The 16,565-nt window shown below is 33.7% G+C and overlaps 1 pseudogene; it reads right to left on the bottom strand.

The window, feature by feature from the left end:
• Window positions 1-14,832: 14,832 nt before the first annotated feature.
• LOC106559524 lies at window positions 14,833-15,855 on the bottom strand (annotated as a pseudogene).
• Between the last annotated feature and the right edge of the window lie 710 nt (window positions 15,856-16,565).

Here is a 16,565-nt window from a genome sequence, read left to right as displayed (position 1 = left end):
CCCTTTTGTATTATACCCTTTGTATACCCTTTTGTATTATACCAACATGATTAAAAGTACCTGTTGCTCTGCATGCTTAATAGTAATTAAAATCATCAGGAGTTTTGTTTGTTGGTTTGTTTGATTTTGGGATTTTAGCCATTCTCATAGATGTATATTATTATCTCTTACTTTGCATTTTCCTAATGATAAATTGCAAAAGACAAAAGTCTGTAACTTGACTTTTTATTCTTTTAACAGTGGCTTTTGCAAAGTAGAAGTTTTTAAATTTAATAACATCCAATTTGTTCATGTTTTTTTCTTTCATAAAGCATGTTTTTGGTGTTATAACTAAAAATTCATCATGAAACCCAAATTACCTAGGTTTCCTCCTACTTTTCTTCTGAAGTCATGTCCATGTTCATTTTATATTAAGCCTATGGTCCAATTTAAGCTTATTTTTGTTAAAGGCTTAAGCCTTTGTCTACAGGTCCCTTTTTTATATGTATAGACTTACATTGTTTCAGTATTAATTGTTTAAAGATTACTGTTTTCCATTGAATTGCCTTTGTGCATTTGTCAGCAATTCATTATTTTGTGTGATTTGGTTTCTGTCTATTCTCTCTCCATTGATCTGTTTTCCTGTTATTTTACCGATACCACAATGTTGTAATTACTGTAGCTTTTTAGGAAGCCTTGAAATTAGGTATTATGAGTAGTACTCCAACTTTCCTCTTCTTTAATAGCATGTTGCTCTTCTAGGACGTTTGTCTTTCCATATAGATTTTAGAATCAGTCTGCCTATTTCTACAAAATAGTTTTCTGGAGTTTTGTTTGAGATTGTGTTGAATCTATAGATCAAATTGCAAAGGATTATTATATGAACAATATTGAACTTCTAATCCCTGAACATGGATTAACTCTATTTATTTAGCTCTTCTTTTTTTATCATTTTGTTTTGTAGTTTTCAGCACATAGATTGCACAATATTTAATTGGATTTGTATAAAAGTACTTTAGTTTTTGGTACTTTTGCAAACATTTTTTATTTCAATGTCCAAATTTCATTTCTGGCTTACAAGAAAGCAATTGATCTTTGTATATTAACATTGTATCCCACAATCTTGCTATACTTCTTTACTAGTTCCAGAAGGTTTTTTTTTTTTTTCCTGGACTCTTTAAGATTTTTTACATAGACAATCACGTCATCTGCAAATAAGTCATTTTTCTTTCTTCCCTTCTAATTTGTATCATTACTTTTTCCTATGTACTTAGGTAGTTCTTCCAGTATGATGTTGTATAGAAGTGGTGAAAGGATATCTTGACCTTGCTCACAAACGGAAAGGTAAGTTGTCATCATGTCATCATGAAGTATGACATTAGCTATAGATTTTGACATTTCCTTTATTAGGTTAAGGAAGTTCTCTTATGTTTCTGGGTTGTTTTTTTGTTTGTTTGTTTGTTTGTTATATTATCATGGATGGTGTTGAATTTTTCTTAATGCTTTTCCTAAATCTATTGATATGATTATATTGATTGTTTAATCATTCTGCTATTACGATGAGTTATATCGATTGATTTGATTATACAGGAAACCTTATAGTTCTGTAATGAACCCCACTTAATCATGAAGTATTATTTTCTCTACATATTGCTAAATTCTGTTTGTTAATATTTTGCTTCTATTTTCATAAGTGATATGGTACATACTTTCCTAACATTTTTATCTGGACTTGATACTAGGACACTACTGGCTTAACTAAATTGAATTAAATGAAATTTTCTGTACAAGATATGAAGAATTAATTATAACTTCTCCCTTAAATGTTTGGTAGGATTTATCAGAAAAAAAGAATCTGTGCCTGATGCCTTCTTTTTTGCTCTAATTCTTATTAGTTGTTTCTTCTGCACATCTTAGTTTAATTTTTTCTTCTTTTTAAAATTTGATAATGTAGAATTTTAGACAATGGGAATTAGATCTTTCTTCTTTTCTAATTTATGCTATAAATTATCCTCTAGACACTGCTTTAGCTACATCCCACAAATTTTGATGTTATATTTTTATTTGCTTTTAATATTTTTAAATTTCTCTTGAAACTTTTTCTTTGACCCTTGAGTTATTTAGAAATGTGAGGTATAATGTGAAGATATTTGGATTTTTCCAGCTATCTTTCTGTTATTAATTTGTAGTGGAGTCCATTGTACTCTGAGAAGATACTATATATATATATATATATATATATATATATATATATATATATATATAACTTTATGTGTTAAAGTATGTTTAATAGCAAAAAAATCTATCCCAGGGAATTTTCTACAGAAGCTTGAGAAAAAAATGTGTATCTGCTGTTTCTAAATAGAGTATTTTATAAATGTCAATTAGATAAAGTTGATTGATTGAGCTGCTCAGGTTGTCTACACCCTCATCGATTTTTAGCCCACTTGATGTATCAATTACTGACAGAATGCTGAACTCTTCGAATATAATAGAAAATCAGTCTCTTCCTCCTTTCAGTTTTATTAGTTTTGCCTCATGTATTTTGACACACTGATGTTAGATGCATGCACATTTAGAATCATTATGCCTTCTGGGAGAAAGGAACCCTTTACTCTTATACAATGCCCTTTTTTATTCAGCCCCAATAATTCTGTTTATTCTGAAGACGGCTTCGTCTGAAATTCATATAGATACTCCAGCTTTCTATTGATTGGTGTTGGCATGATATATCTTTCTCTGTCTCTGTACTTTTAACCATCTGATGCTTTGTATTTAAAGTTTGTTCTTATAGACAGTATATAGTTAGATCTTGTTTTTATTGTTTTGTTATTGTTGGTTTATTCTGACAAGAGTTTATAATAAACATTTTTTGTTAACTCTGTGCCCACCACCAAATAACACTATTACATTCAATGCGTTATACAGGCATATTATAACAGATATTTCCATTTCCTGCCTCCCATCCCTTGTGATATTCCTGTCACTCATTCCATTTATCGAAATGCTGTAGTCACCCAATACATTTCTATTATTGTTTATTCGAAGTTATATTTAGATAAACTAAGAATGAGAAAAATAAGATTTCACTTTACATTCATTTATTTCTTCTCTAGTGCTCTTAATTTCTTTATGTATCCAATTCTCTAATATATATCTTTTTCCTTCTGCCTAAGGAACTTATTTTACCATTTCTGCTGGTGTTGAATCCTCTCACTTTTTATTATTCTGAGAAAGTCTTTATTTCTCCCCTACTTTTGAAAGATAATTTCACTGGACAGAAAATTCTATGTTGGTAGTATTTTTCTGTTTTCAACACTTTAGAAATTTTAGTTCATTCTCTTTTTGCCTGCATGGATTTCGATTAGAAAATACTATAATTCTTATCTTCTTTCCTCTCAATAAGTAAAGTTTTTTTTTTCTTTTTATGTTTTTGAAGCTTTTTCCTTTGTTTTCAGTTTTCTATACTTCAAACATGATATGCCTAGATGTGGGTTTTTGTTTGTTATTATTGTTGTTTTGGTATTGCCTGAGTATCCTGGATCTGTTGTGGTTTTTTTTCAGATTTTATTTTATTTTATTTTATTTTATTTATTCATGAGAGACACACAGAGAGAGGCAGAGATATAGGCAGAGAGAGAAGCAGGTCCCAGGACCCCAGATCATGACCTGAGCCAAAGGCAGACTCTTAACCACTGAGCCATGTAGTATGTTGGTCATTATTTTTTTCCAGCATAGTTAATATAAAGGGTTACATTTGTTTCAGGTATACAATATATACAACAATGCAATGCAACAAACCACTGTTGTGTTGGCCATTATAAATTTTAGAAAGTTTTTGGCAATTATTACTTTAATATTTCTCCTACACTGCTTTTTCTTATCATTTATGTATTCCAATTATATGTCTATTAAATATTTTTGGCATTTTCTTACAGTTCTTAGGTGATAGTTTCGGTTTTTGTTTTTTTTTTTTTTCATTTTTTTTCCCTTTGGGATTCTCTATTGTCCTACCTTTAAACACACAGATTCTTTCTTATTTCTGTTACAATGTTTATTTCTAGCATTTCCTTTCTTTTTAGAGATTTACTGTATATATATCTATATATATCTATCTTTTTATGCATTTTTTCACAGAGCCCTTAATATATTAATCCCAGTTTTCTTTAAAATCTTATGTCTGATAATTCCAACATCTCTATTATATTGAGTCTGATTCTGATGAGCCAAAGGAAGGATCTTTTTGAGATCTTCACTGTGGAACCATGGGTGAGGTATCCCCTAAGTATTAGACTGCAGCCTTCAGAGTTTCTTATACTTAAGCTTATCCACTCTTGGTCTCTAGCAATTCATCAGAATTACAAAATATATGTTCCTATCTGTATGTGGCTCAGTGGCTTCTGCTCCAGGTAAGCATATCTCAGTAATGATTATTTGTATTTACTCACCTCTCCATATTTTTAGGTGGTAGCTCTAACTGTAAACTCAATTCCCTTGAGTCCAAGGAAAGCCATTAATTTTCTTGTAATGATGTCCTGATGACTACTGATGTCTAAGTATCAGAGCTGACCTAATAATGTTTTTAAAAAGCATACTTTATTTAATGAAACAGTCTTATAAAGGTACACCAAAATGAATTATGAGGTTTAACTCCTAATAAAATAGACTATCTTAGAAGGCACTAATAACTCATTTATTTCAACCCCCAACTTCATTTTTGTATAGATTTTATATCATTATACAAGATTGGATAACTTCCTTATTTAATTTAAAAGCTGATTGAATTATAGGGAATTAAACCAAGACTAAATTTTTACTTATGGCTTTACTTGTATATATTTCTGCATTATTCAGCACCAAAAAGGGGAGAGATAATAGTCCTCCATTACATGATTCTTCGAAGGCTCTTGTGCCAGTTTTTTTCAATAAACTTAATGCTAATACTCTTCTTTCCAAATGGCTGATTATTTAACCAACGGGAAAGTATTAGATAAACAGCCTAACACTGAGAACTCGAAATTAGTATAGAATTAGAAATAATTGGGGCAGTAATTTTGAAAAATCAGGTTTGGGGTTATTGTTTCCCATATTTTCACTGGCATTAAAGAATCTTAATAAACTGTGAACCTCATTAACTAGGGCCATCTTAAGAGCACTCCAGAATTGTGCTTCATTATTGTTTAAGCATCACAAAGATCAAAGAGGGCGTAGCCACCTTTATTTTAAAGGATGTTCTAAATTAAAATGATCCAAACTTCACATCTATGCATGTCCAGTTTTCCTAATTAACATTACTATTCCTTTATCTAGGAAATATTTTAGTAACATTGGCTGAATGCATTTTTCATGTTCTGCATTTTAAAAATTTCACCTATCCTGATAATCTATTTTTTCATTCATCTCGGTGAAGAAATCTTTCTACCTTTCTATATAGAAATACTAAATCTCTATAGCTTTCCTGTGTTTTGACTGGGTATTTCCCTTGTATTTATATGTTCAATACATCATATATCAAATTGACTTGGTTTCACTATCTCTTCATTAAAATATTAAGAAAAAGAATCTACTTTTCTCAGCCCAAATCATACATTGATTTATTTTGATTCAATCGGGTGTGTCACATGTCCGGAGACTGTCCCTTTCAGAACATAAGGAATCAGTAGCCCAAGAGGTGATTTAGATTACATAGAAAAATGATGGCCAGCTTATTGTATAGAAGGACTAAGAGTTTATAAAAAGTTGTTCTGAGTAATTTAAAATTCTAAAAAACAGAAAAGTATGATTTTCTGCAAAAATAGTATAAAAGGGACATTTTGTATTGTCTCAGAATTGTAGGTTGAAATCCAAACCTGAGATTAACAGACTCTTCCAAATTCTAGAGACAAGTACTAGTAATTTAAACAGTGTATCTTATAGGATTTACTAAGAAATGGTCATATTGATCTTTAAACCCTGACTCCATCATCCATCACCATTTTATGAAAAAAAAGAGAGAGAAAACTATTTAAAGATGGTGTTTTGAAATAGGTAATCTATGAGAGTCATGTATCGACATTCTAAGGAAAACTGTTACTGTCCTCTTCGACCAAGAGATAGGAAAGCAAAGAAAACAACTAAAAAACAAATTAATTTTCCTTGGGAGAAGACAGGAACAGCCCATGCCTTGAACAGAAAACTGCTTATTCAGAACAGTTTTGATCTATACCCATGTTTTTATTTGCACTAAGGGATAGGGAACTGAATCAGAGAAACATCATGTTAGAAAGACAGAGCCTGACATGGAAAGAACATGTTTGTAGATTTCCCACGAGCCAAGTGAACATGTAGCAACAATTGAACATAATCATTTGTTGGTGATCTGTCCCCAAAAAGGAAGAAACTACAGGCTACTTCAAAATGACTAAAGGTAATTCATGAAAGACTATTTGAGGACTATCAAGGATTGAAATAGGCACATAGTCCTAACAAGTTTTCTCAAGAATATACTTGTGTAACTATTTGGCCTCTGAATGCCTATCCCTCAGAATACATTGATACACAGACTTCAAAGTACAACCTGGTAACATGCCTTTGGTCCTTTTCTTACAGTTCTCCATCCCCTTTACTTGAGCCTGTGGAAGCCAAAAATAAAAACAACAGTGTGTGGAAGAAAGAGGGGGCAAAGAACAGAACAAATTATCTTCCTTCAGTGCAGGTCTCTCGGGTCATAGGTTATATCTGAGCTAGAATAAGAAGGAATGATAAAGGAGAAAATCAGATTTAGGTACAAGAATAAAATTTTAAACTTGCTCAGAGAAAAATATACTTTTTAATACCTAAAAATGACTAGAAAGAAGAGAGGTCCAAGAGAGCATGTTTGAAGGCAGTAAACGAGAAAGTAATGAAACTGTCATGTCTGTACCCAACCAACTTTAGACTGTGAAGTGTACCAGTTTATTATCAGAATAAGAGTTTTGGAAATAGAAAGTATGTGGCAAAATGAATTCATTAAAAATATGAAAATATACAAACCCAAAGAAAAATGAACCAATACCATGATATATAAATGGGAAATGACTTTGAATACACAATGGCTATAAAATAAGACAGAGAAAACATAGTTTTGACTACACAGCATTTAAACTCTCACTAAAAGTTCAGAAAACATTCGCAGATTTCTGTTTTCTGTTTTCACTGCATCAAGTTACTAATTTTAACAATATCATTTGAGGAAAAAAATTCTTATTTAAATGTCAGAAGTTCTTAGTCTATATTCTTTAGTTTCTTAGATAAGTGTTTTTTAAAAATTATATTTATTATCTGTCTGTTGTCTACATACACCACATATTATCTGAATTTGCTCATTTAAGTTCAGATTACCTGGGGGCACCTGGGTGACTCAGTAAATTAAGTATTCAACTCTCAATCTCAGTTTAGCTGTTGATATCAGGGTCATGAGTTTAAGCCCGGAGTTGGGCTCCATGTTACCTGAACATGCCCATCTATGTCAATATAAATACAAATTTTATTCCCCACCCCTACCTGAATCATTGATGTCAAGTGGTGTGTTACTTTGAATCAGTTGGCTCAAAATGTGTCTTCTCCCTCTCAGATTCCAGGAGTTACCACAGGTATTTTATTGGTTTTAAATTTATTTATGTTCTTGGTCCTTTTGATGCGGTGAATTTTATTAACAAACTTTCTAACTTTCAGCCCCCTGGGATGAACATTCTTGATCATTATAGGCAAATTTTAATGAACCATTTACTTGATTTCTCAGATTTTTATTTTTAATTTTGCATTGCCCCCAACCTACCTCACTGAGAGATAGAGATAAACAGATAAAAAGAAAAGAGAAGGAATTAACATTTATCCAGGTTTGTGCTTCGAGGGAACAACTGATATTTGAAATTTATTGGAAATTTTAGTGTGATTGTGCATTTTTCTGGTGAGTAATTCTCTTTTTTCATAAGGTTCTCAAGAAAATGTGTGGATCAAAAGATAGTTAAGCATGTGTAGTCCATAACTTTTGTCCTTTGTGCTGTATAAATCAGGTTTTGTGACAATTTTATAAAATAAATTGGTTAAGAAAGCAATGAGAGTTGAGTCTGGGTGGTTCAGTCTATTAAGCATCCGACTTGATTTTGGCTTAGGTCATGAGCTCAGGGTCATGGGATCTAGTCCTGCTTTGGGCTCGAGCTCAGTGAAGAGTTCGCTTAAGATTTTCTCTCCGTCACCTTCTTAAGATTCTCGCTCCCTCTCCATCTGCCACTCCCTGCCATGCACTTGCACTGTCTCTAAAGTAAATAAATAAATCTTTTTTAAAAAAGCGCTGAAAACATTATTGATACATATCTCCAAGTCACTTTCAAATCAATAACCATACAAATATTTTTTTAGAGTGCTTGTTGAACTGTGACCACCAACCACTAGTTGGAATTTATATTGGCAAAAACCCCTAAGATTTCTGATAGGGAAATTATTCAGTGTTTATTTAAACTTTTATGAATGTATTCACTTGAGGATTAACATTTTTCCACATCATTCTTTCCTTTCTTTAAATAGTATGTATCTTCTGACCATTTTTCTTAGGCAATCTGAATGTTCAAACTTACAATTTAAATGTGAACGACAAAACGTTCAAAAAATGGGGGGATTCTATGATCATTAGTCATGTTCCCCGACTCCAAACTCTCTAGTACAGACTTAGTTCTCTCTCCACCACTACTGTGTTTGCCAGGGGTATACTGAAAGAAAAATAAACACAGTCCCTGTCCCAAAGATACACAATTGATCAGAGAAAATAGGTACAGCCATTACAGAGCCTGCTACGTAGTAGTCAAAGAATGTATGTTGAATGAGTGATTTTTTTTCTGAGCAGCAACCTTTCCAGGAATCCATATAAGCTTCCCGCCCAAGTGATAATATGTTGTTCAGAAGATCCATTTCTTTTTTTGTGTTACCATAGCACTTGTTTATATTTGATCATATTATATGATATCTAATTTAATGTCATTGCACTTATTCCATTTTACATTACACCATTCACTCATTAATATTTTACCTCCACTGCTCCACATGGATCTAAGTTGTAGGGTCTGTAACTATGACAGCCTTGTATTTAAAAAAAAATCACTCAAGTGTCAGGTCTCAGTTTATAGATTTTTAAAAATATTTTATTTATTTGTTTATGAGAGGCACAGAGAGAAAGGCAGAGACATAGGCAGAAAGAGAAGCAGGCTCCCCTCAGGACCCCAGGATCATGAAGGCAGATGTTCAACCACTGAGCCACCCAGGCACCCCAATTTATAGATCTTTTAAATGATGTAAATTATCCATTCGTATACTACCCTCCAAAAATGCATTTCACTTACTTTAACATGTGTTAGCACTCTAAACTCTTGGGACAAGAAACCAGCTCAATCCATAGTGATGATATCTGAAACAATAATATTATAAAACATAGGTCAAAGAATTAAGTTTAGGAAGTATGATCAATTAATGGGGATAGCTGGTAAGACCGTATTATATCCAGTGTTACTCTGCTAAGCATAAGGTTCATCTTTCGGTCATCTGTAAGAGAATTATTAGCTTCTTAAACTTTTGTATTATATTTAGTTTAGAAGGACGTGACCAGGGACTTTAGTAATGGAAGCATTTGTTAAAATTACAAACCAATAAAAAGGAATACAGATGAACGAGTCTCCAACTCATTTTAGCAGATGCTGTTTTTCCATTTATTGACTTTAAATGACTCTAATGTTGTTTTTCTTGATAATTACAAGGTGACAATATGCCAATATAAATATATAGCGCATTTGTGGTATCACGTACTACAGTGAGTTAAACGGTGTCCTCCCCACAAAAGATAGTTCACGTCCTAATCCCTGGTATATGTGATGTGACCTTACTTGAAAATACAACCTTTGCAGAGGTAATTAAGATGATGCCATGCAAGATTAGGATAGATCCCAAACCAATGATAGGTATTTTAATAAGAGAAAGGAAAGAGAGATTTGGACACAGACACAGAGTGAAGAAGGCCATGTGATGATGGAAACATAGTAGTGATGTGGCTGTAAGCCACGAAACGTGAAAGATCACTGGCAACCATCAGAACCTATGGAGAGACAAGGATTTTTCCCTTGAGCCTTTGGTGGGAGTATGGCTTTGCCAACACTTTGATTTTGGATTTCTAATCTCTACAGCAGTGAGATTAGTATTTTTAGGTGCTAGTTTGTGGTAATTTTTTTTTAAAGATTTTATTTATTTATTCATGAGAGACACAGAGAGAGAGAGAGAGGCAGAGACACAGGCAGAGGGAGAAGCAGGCTCCACACAGGGAGCCTGATGTGGGACTGGATCCGGGAACTCCAGAATCACACCCTGGGCCGAAGGCAGGTGCTAAACCGCTGAGCCGCCCAGGGATCCCCAGTTTGCGGTAATTTTTATAGCAGCCCTAGAAAACTACTAGGTATGCCAATCATATTATACATACTAAATGTATGTGTATTGTTCACACACACACATCCTCAAATGGGAAGAACTGAATATTTTTATAAAAACAGTTATACACTGATAAAAACTAAATGGAAATTTCAAAACATGAAAGAAAAAAGGTAGAGAGAGAAAGCTTTTCTATATAATAACTACCATTATTTTAACTAATAGTATTTGACCATCTATTATAGGCTATATATTGGAACAGGTACTAGTGATACAAAAGCCATGATCTAGAGGTAGACAAAGATACATAAATAAAATAAGTACCATATTTTTAACATACTGTTTCTTATAAATGAACTGATGGAGGTTTATACTGGTTCTTATAGGAACACTAGCACTGAAATGAAAGCAGATGAAATCAAGAAAGAATTGTTAGTAACAGGGACACAGAAAGAGTAATTTCTGAGCCAAATTATAAATAAATTAACCAGGAGAGTAGTGTACATGGAGAGTGAGGAGAGGAGGGAAAGCTGTATTATAAACTCACAGGGGTACCCTGCTGAGCCAAGAGCCAGGAACAATGAGCCAAGAACAATGGTGAGATTCATGGACAGAGAAGTAAAATTAAGTGTAGGTAGAGGGGATAGACAAGGCTGGGAAAGTAACAGGAAAAAGAATATAAGACTATAAACCAATCTGTTAACAATAACAGTGGGTTCACTGCATGGTGGGTTTACGGTTTGCTTTTAATTTCCCCTTTGTGCCAATGTATGGGTTTCAAATCTCATGCAGTAAAAATGTATTGCCTATGTAATAATAAAGTAGTTTAAATACAAAACATATAAAGTATTATCCAATATTTGCCCCATTCCCAACCTGAATGCTATACATATACATCCACTGAAAAAGGATTAGAGGAAAATAAACTTGCTGAATGGTTATCTTTTGAGTGGAAGAAATATTAGTGATACTTATTTTATTAATGCTTTTAGATTTTCAAAATTCTCTATATTGAAGTATTACTTTCATAACTAGACAGTTATTTGTTTAAAAAGTTATAAGCATAAGTAGTTAAGTGCTTGATTACTGACTTAACTGGGATAACGTTTTTATTTTCTGAATATTTCTTGTTTAGCATTTTATCTTCTGATGTCTTCAATGCTTGTCATCACTTCTGGTCATTCTTTATCTTAGTTATGCATTATAAATATTTATAAGAAAGGTGCTAATTACCTCATTAATAGCTCTTCCTTTTACTATGAATATTAACATTCACATCTGACTGTAGGTTTCTCCCACCATGAGGTATCTAGATTCAAAAGGTCTACATATGTTGCTTTTTTCAAATCTTTTCATCTCCTCATCAAAATGCTCAGAATTGTTTTGACAAAGGGATAAAGATAAGTGAATGCTGAATCTGTTTCTTACTCATTTACTCTGAGTTTGATCCTCCAGATGTAAAAATCTGTGTGTATTCCTTTCTGGATTTGCAGAACTATATTCTTATGTTTTAGTGCATTGTGAAACTCTTGACTTGATAGAACACTAATTTGTCAAAAATAACATTGTTTTTCTGCACAATACAATATGGAACAGGCCAGAATACATAATGTATCACATAGGAGAAACTATTTCCCAGTGAAAAATTATTTTCAAAATGCCAAAGGAAGATGAGTTTGAAGCAGTAAATTGCCCAGTCTAATGTGTATTGCTTTCTCTGATTCACCATATATTGTTAACTGTAAGGGTTGTTTCCACTCTAATTTGAATTTTTCAAGTTTTTCAAAGATTCATCTATTTGTTACTCCTTCCAATTGTAGTTCTGCTATAAAAAGAAGTGTTTATACAGAAAAGAATATGATTATAAGATTCATAATCATGACACCCATGAAAAACTTTACAATATGTTACATAGAAATAGAAGGTTTTGGAATTTATTCTGTTCCTTTGTTCCTGGGCCTATTACTGGATTTTATTCATTATTTTCATTCTATTTATTTATTTAAAGACTTTATCTATTTATTCATGAGAGATACAGAGAGAGAGGCAGAGACATAGGGTGAGGGAGGAGGCTCCTTGCAGGAAGCCCAATGTGAGACCCAATCCCAGGACCCCGGGATCATGCCCTGAACCAAAGGCAGACACTCAACCACTGAGCCACCCAGGTATCCCTCGTTATTACAATTTTAATATATAATATATCCAGCAAAAAAGCACATAGTTGGAAAATAGTAAGTGAATACTTAAAACTACTGTATTGAATTATATTTAATTTGATTTCATACTAACAAAACTAGTGTTTCTTTAGAAAAAGATGCATAGAGTTTCTAAAATACACATTAGCATAGGTTAAGTGGAAATATATATATATTTTTTGTTTCTTTAAATTGCCTAATCCACTGCCATTCCCTTCTGGGCATTATGTTTTGTTTAAATACTTTTCTACTTTAATCCTATGCTAAAGCTCTGGCTCCCCAGAGCATACAAACCAGTAAAATTTAATCTTCCAAACACTACAATGTATGCCTTCCAACCTATACTCTGTTTTTTAAGATTTTATTTATTTAGTCATGAGAGACCGAGAGAGAGGCAGAGACACAGGCAGAGGGAGAAGCAGACTCCCTGTGGGGAGCCTGATGCGGCACTTGATCCCACCAGGATCATGACCTGAGCTGAAGGCAGACACTCAACCACTGAGCCACCCAGACATCCCTCCAACCTACATTCTAATAAAGTAGTTGTAAATGGATGCCATTTATTTTAATTTCATGTACTTTGATTTTATTTTTTAGATTTGTATTATTAACCCTTCAAGGAAGAGACAAAGAAAGAAACTGAAAATTATTCCATCACTTATTCAGTCTAATTAAAAAAAAATGATAGGTTGTACATTAGTTAAAAATTGTTATACATTTTGCTGTTTTGATTTTATTTTCAAAGATGCAATTCTTTATTTAAAAAGTAAAAATTAAATGATTTTAACCAGCAGAGCCAGTACCTTTTAAAGCACAATATTTTTTTTTCACTAGTTGTAACTTTTCCAATTCTTTCCAATGCTTTTAAATGCCAGCATATTTTAGTGGGAAAAAAGATTAATTTAGAACCCTGCCTAAATGAACCCTCTTATTCTTCAAAACCAAATTCAGAGATTTTTCTTTTCCAGGAACTTCAAGCTTATTAAGACAAAACAATTCTGTAGTTGTGATACATAGCAGCTGCAAGCAATCTATTTATCTAGCTTATGTTGCTTAGCTGTATAACAAAGAAGCCCAAACTCACAGTATGATCATTTATTCAATAAGTACCATTAATTACCCACTCTATATTAGACACTGCCCTAGGCACTAAGAATACTACAGCCAATGGGGGATACAAGGTTATTAGGCTTGTCATGGACATATTGGCTATGTATGCAGTAAATAATAAGAAAATATCATGTAATTATAAGCACTATATGGATATTGAATGCACTCATATAATTGTGATTGAGTTGTTTTCCCTAAGGACATAATATTGGAATGATAGCAAGGACCTAGCCATTCAAAGGACAATGGAAAAGAGTATTTCAAGCAGAAGGACTACCTAATACAAAAAGTATTGTACTAGAAACAAGGTCAGATATACAAAGACCAGTGTGTTGAAGTATATTGAGTGAGGAACCAAATGGTATGGAATTTGATCACAAGAAAAGGTAAAGGCTTTAAAACCAAAATAAGGAATTTGAATTGCATTTGAAAGGAATTAGGAATTAGCTGATTTACTTCATCAAAATACCATCTGGTTGCTGTGTGAAAGCCAGTTTTGAAAATTGAAAACAGAGATGCCAGTTAGTCTTTGGTACAAGAGTAGACCAGGTCCAGAGCATGAGTGGAGCTGAGCAAAAGTGGGTGAGACTGAGTATGATTTGGAGATAGAGTCAGCAAGACCTACTGATGAATTGGATATAAAGTTTAGAGAAAAAAAAGACAAAGATTTTTTTTTTCTCCTGAAGTAGGTGAGTATATGCTTGTACAGTTCTCATCAGCAAGAAAGATAAGGGAATAAAACAGGTTGGAGTGGAGTCATCACAAGAATTGTATCTTGACCATTTTCTTTTAAAAGACACACTTATTCAGCATCATGATCAGACTATTACATTTAGCAATCAGCAGCATGGGTGGAAAAAAAATCTACATTAAAACCCTTTGTCGGAATGTTTTACACTTTCCACAGAACAGAAACTAAAATAACCTGTTACACAATTAGTCACAAATACAGCCCTCCAGCTTTTTCCCCTCCACATGAGTATTATTTAAAACATGTCTTCTTTGTAGCAGGTAGGCCCAGCCACCTCAGTACTTGGGTGAGTTCACAAACCTACTGTAACTTATAGCTTCCCTGTCACTTCTCTGGCTCTCCTCTCCTGCTAAGCTTGTTCCCTGGCAGTAATTAAAACCTTCTGCCACTGCCATAGCTGCTGCTGCTGCTGCTGCTGGAGCCACCATAGTCACTCTGGTTTCATGGTTTGCCAAAGTATTGGCCTCTACCACCATAGGAGTCAAAACTTCTGCCTCCAGAATTTCCTCCTTTCATGGGTCCAAAATTTGAGAATTGATTGTTGTAATTGCCAAAATCATTACAGGTTCTGCCACTGCCAAATTTGCTTCCATCATTACCAAATCCATTCTGGCCATCCCCACTGCCACCATATACCACCTCAACTGCCAACAAAGCCACCTCACCCACAGAAGTTCCCTCCATGACCAAAGTTGTAATTCCCACCAAAACCACCTCCATGACCACCACCAAAGTTTCCAGAACCACTTCTACCTTTCTGGATGGATAAAGCACTAGCCATCTCTTGTTTAGATAGGGCTTTCCTTACTTCAGAGTAGGAGTTGCTTCAGAGTAACTTTTCATAGTATGGGATTTTTGAATGACAGTCTTGTCTATAGAGTCATGGTCATCAAATGTTACAAAAGCCAAACCTCTGTTTTTGCCACTGTCTGGGTCAGTCATAATTTCAATCACTTCCATTTTCCCATACTGTTCAAAATAATCTGTTAGATGATGTTCTTCAGTGTCTTCTTTCATGCCACCAGCAAAAATCTTTTGCACAGTTAAGTAGCCACCAGATCATTTAAAATCTTCTCTTGAGACAGCCCTCTTTGGTTCCACAACTCTTCTATCCACCTTGGGTGGCCTTGCATTCATGGCTGCATCCACCTCCTCCACAGTGGCATATGTGACAAACCCAAAGCCTCTGGAGCATTTGGTTTTTGGATCTCTCATTACCACACAGTCAGTAAGCATTCCCCTTTGCTCAAAATGGCTCCTCAGACTTTCATCAGTTGTTTCAAAGCTCAAACCTCTGATGAAGAGCTTCTGCAGCTCTTCAGGCTCTTTGGGAGACTGACTTAGACATGATGGTGTTAGGAGGGGAGACTTTAACAAATGCTTACTCGACAGCATCTATAGGCTAAAAGGTATTTTGACCCTTATCATCACCTTTGTGATGCTTATCATGTCAAATAGAAAGATCAAGCAGGAAGTTCAATATAGGAGACTGGAGTTTCAAGGAGTAGACTGGATATATACTGGAAATCATTGGAATATACATACACTTTAAAAGGATGAAATCTCCTGAAAAGATTACATGGATAAAAAAAGAAATAGTGAAGAAGGACTTGGATAAAGCCTAGTTTGTATTATTCTAACATTTACATGGATAGCAAAGAAAAGAAAGCCAAAAAGTCATAATGGAGAGTGGCAATTGAGGTGAGAGGAAAGCTGGAAGAGGGAGATATAATGGAAGTCCAGAGAAAAGTCCACTCAAAGAGGAAGAATGGTCAATTATATCTACTATGGCCAGAATTTAAAATATGAAAGGGCAACAAACAAATATTAGATTTGGTATTGTGGAAGACATGGATGACCTTGACAACAGCAGTCTCAGAGAAGTAGTCACAGTCAAATCTTTACTAGACAGATCGAAAAAAGAATTGAAGAAATAGAGGTAATGACTAGAGATAATGGCATTAAGTTGTTTACTTTAGGAAGTGCAGCATAGAAATGTGATAGCAATTGGAAGGGAATTAGGGCCAAGGTTAGATGATATCTTGTTAGACTGCTGTTTTTATGAGTTTTGCATTTATTGTCATTTAAGACAGACACTGTTAAAG

Source organism: Canis lupus, chromosome 11 (genome assembly GCF_011100685.1).
Source record: "Canis lupus familiaris isolate Mischka breed German Shepherd chromosome 11, alternate assembly UU_Cfam_GSD_1.0, whole genome shotgun sequence".
NCBI classification, from domain to species: domain Eukaryota; kingdom Metazoa; phylum Chordata; class Mammalia; order Carnivora; family Canidae; genus Canis; species Canis lupus.
Note: the sequence above shows the minus strand (reverse complement) of the source record. Positions and strands in the feature narration are given on the sequence as shown.